At 46.8% G+C, this 3,878-nt stretch overlaps 1 pseudogene; it reads right to left on the bottom strand.

The window, feature by feature from the left end:
* Positions 1-336: 336 nt before the first annotated feature.
* Positions 337-1,895, bottom strand: LOC146209849 (uncharacterized; annotated as a pseudogene).
* Positions 1,896-3,878: the final 1,983 nt, after the last annotated feature.

The raw sequence follows: 3,878 nt of genomic DNA, 5'->3' as shown, positions 1-3,878 counted from the left end.
TTCGCCCATAACTTTGCCACCCTCCTTTCTTCAACTATTTGCAAAGCCTCTTCAGACAACCAGTTTGCTTTCTTGCATTTCTTTTCCTTTGGAACGACCTTAGTAGCAACTTCTTGTATTATATCGCGAACATCAGTCCACCTCTTCAGGCTCTCACTCTTCTAGATTTAATTCTTGAAATTGATTCCTCTCTTCCACAGCATATTCTTCCCCTAATTTCTCGAAGCAGGCTTGTAAGCTCGAATCTTCTGTTTGCTTATTTGCCATTTCGCCCGGTGTTACTTTCAGACAAATCTCAACGGGAGTAGAGAGCGGCCGCTGCGTCGTTCTGGCTGTCTATTGCGCTCGTGTCTCTACAGCCGACGAGAAACTGACTGCACCATCCCCTTGCTGGCCAGTAGTGCGCCTTTCCTCGTTTTGTTGCTTCCCAACATCGATCATCCTCCAGACGCTCCTTGCACCCGGAATGTTTCCAAAGATGAGATCGTAGATTGGTTGCTCTACGCATTTTGCCAATAGCTCTCCGGTATAATAGGAGGTTGACACTATAGTCCTGGCTTCCGGCACACGCTTAACCGTGCTCTCGACCAGGGTGACAGGGGACGCTTCCTCTGTTAGGTCTTCATTCCTCACTAGGCTTTTCCGAACCAAAACTGCATTGGCTCCACTGTCTCTAAGTACCAATATATGACGTCCCCTATTTGTCCAACCACCGCTGGCATTGCTGTTTATGAATTTGGCGTTTCACTGTCCTCTTCATTTTCCAGTGGCATTTTCTCCTCTTTGAGTTGGAACTTTGGCTGGTGTGAAAAGTTCTTTGTTTGAATCAACAACACCTGCAGCTCGGTCCTGCGTTCCATATCGGCATTTCTTCCACAGTATGCCCTCTCCTGTTGCACCCTCAACACACGACCTGCGTCCTACGGGCCGCACTACTAGATCTACAGTCAGCTGCACGGTGTCCCACTCTGTTACAGAGAAAACATCTTGTTGGCGCCTTAAACGCCCCGCCAGAGGGTCTTGGTTTTGCTGAATTTATTTGTGAAATCTTCTGATTTTCTTCCTTCCCCTTACTCATATTCCTGAGACTTTGAGCTTCGAGAAACTGGTCTGCGTTCTCGGTAACCTCTTCTAATCAACAAAAATTTCTTTCTGTCTGGAATACCGCGAGATTTGGACTGCAGCATACTAGGAACTGCTCTGTCACCAGTTTGTCAAGCACGCCTTCAAACCTCTTTTCTGTGTTCGACATCTCAATCCTCCTGCCGAAATAATTGGCTAGCCGACAAGCAAACTGCGTAGCGGTTTCGAAATCCTCAGGGGTGCGGAATCTCTAGCAAAAACCCTCTGCTGTTAGCCTGAATCTTTGGAGAAGTGCCTTCTTGAATTTATTGTCATCAATGGAATCAGACGCAGGCATCCTACCAAACACATTCAGCGCTTCCCTGACCAAAACACATACTCAACGCTGTTGCCCATACACAGCGCTCCCAACATATTCCTAAAGCTACCCGCTCAAATCGTTGCAGATATGGGTCCAAGTCATCTCTTTTGTCGTCAAAAGGAGCCATCAGCTCCCTCAGACCAACTATTGTCGATCTAGGCGCTCCTATTCCTACCTCAGAGCCCCGATCGTCATCCGTGCTCGCCTCACGTTCTCCGATAAACTGCTATTTCCACAGCAAAAACTCCTCTCGTTCTACTTTTCTAACCTCGCATTCCTCTGCTTTCTTTACTTCACGCGCTGCTTCACGCTCTCGCTCCGCGGCTTCACGCGCATCTTCACGTGCCTGTGCTCTTTCATCCCTTAGCCTTTTCACTTCTTGCTCATAGAGACTGATCGCCTCCTCCTAGCTCAGCCGTAGATTAAGAGCCACCTCTAATGTCATCGCTAAGTCTATACTGTCTGCCTCCGAGAAATCCGAAAGATCCTAGACAAATAGAAAATAAACAAGAAAATGTATCCTGGCAGGCTCGCCACTTGTTTCTTTATAACGGATCTCCTGAGAATGCTCAGGCTGAAAGCATGAACTAGACGCCAGCCGTACCCACACGGACGCACATTTAATACATACACACACAGACGCTAATTCGCAAATAAAATTACCCAAAACTAACACAACCTGCAAAGACTAATGACAGCCCCGATGCTTCACATTAAGAAACAGCGTTCCACTTTCACAGTGAGAGACAGCGTTCGAGCTTACAGTTCGAAGCGGGCGACGCGTTTCGTTGGTCCAGGCAATGGCGCCGGCGTCGAGGTGGCGTTCGGCTTGCAATGAGCTGGTCCTGTTGGCCGCAACGGACGACCTCCCGTTGAAGCGTGAGCTGAAGAACGTTGGCGTTCGCGGCGGCGGTAAAGTGAACCACCTGGGTGATGCAGGCGAACGCTGGTAAGAGCTTTCGAGGTGCCCCTGGACGTAGCAGGTGACTGAGTAGTCGCTCATTCCCCGGAACCGGTTTGAGAACACCAGGGAATCTACGGTGCAGTGCCGTAGAACATGAGGAGACCGGTACAGCAGCCGACGTTGCTCACTCCCAGCCAAGGCGTCCCTCATCTCCCGAAGCCTCCGCTTCCCTGGCTTCCAAACCTTTGCCTCTCCATATCGCGCCTTTTATAACCTCCGTGTTGATACCCGTCAGCCTTATCGTCTTCATCGTCTTCTGTTGACCAATCAGCGCTTGGCATGTCGCCGACACCTTCTTCTTCATCTTCTTAATACTTCGTTGGTCCACATAATCCTTTTCGCCATAGTCGTCTTTTTTGCTTTCGCAAAATGCCCCTGCATTTGGCCTCTTACATGTGACAGCCCCGTGCGTTATTAGCCGAAAAGTGGTCAGGGCGATTGCCAATATTCGACAGAAACCATGCCCGAAATTTTACCTTGACCAATTTGGACTGAATGTGATGTCGAACCGTATTTGGCTGTTGCCAAACGATCGGAAAATTGAAATGACAACTTAAATTTCAATTCCAATACAGTAAATGCAAGTTAGGCAGTCCTTTCGCATGTCTAATATAATTTCACTATGTTAAACACAAAGGCTTTTTTTATTTTCCACGCAATTATGACAGGAGAGGCTCCTACGGGTACTTTATACTGGAGAACAGCGCAACAAGTGGGATGCAAGAATGAAACAAGCGCTGACTAACAACTGCGCTTTTTGAAGGACGTAAAAGTAAATGTATACCCATAAATCAAGCCATCAAACATAAAAAGGCAGGCAGCAATCTTTCGTGGCGGTAAATAACAAGCATAGCATATCTTACCTCATGTCACAGATTTAAGTTTTATGGCTGCATTTTGTTCCCTGCGTTCTTATGTTTGATTGTTTGATTTCTGTGTATATATTTACTTTACCGTTCTTCAGTAAACCCAGTTGTTAGTCAGCGCTTGTCTGATACATGTCCCGCCTTGGTGGCGATGTTGCGCTGTTCCCCAGTGTGAATGCATCGAAACTGTGCATTATCTAAGCTTTACTCCCATCGAGTAAACCTTGCATCATCCATAAATCAAAGCTCCTTGCTGTAGTCGTGTTCTACCACCTATGTTGCTCAGTTGCTTCCTGCATAACAGCCAGAACATTCCCGCGACTGCTATGATTTTCACCAGGAAAACGCTGAGAAACGTAAAGATGTTGCTTACAAGCATGTATGAACGCTATAGTACAACATACTGCAGCAAAAAAATCACATATTAACAGACATGTTTAATTCAACACGGTGAAAAATCACACTTCAAAAAAATGAAAAGAAATTGAGGTGCGACTTTAAATTACCAATTAGGAGGACGTCACAAAAAAATGGGTGGAATAGGGGTGAGCTGGCGGGATGAAAAGGAACAATACATTCACTTGTGCCTGGTCTTTTTGTCGCT

The sequence above is a fragment of the Amblyomma maculatum genome, chromosome 1 (genome assembly GCF_055883805.1).
Source record: "Amblyomma maculatum isolate TAMU_Amacu chromosome 1, ASM5588380v1, whole genome shotgun sequence".
NCBI lineage: Eukaryota > Metazoa > Arthropoda > Arachnida > Ixodida > Ixodidae > Amblyomma > Amblyomma maculatum.
This window is presented reverse-complemented; position numbering and strand designations above follow the sequence as displayed.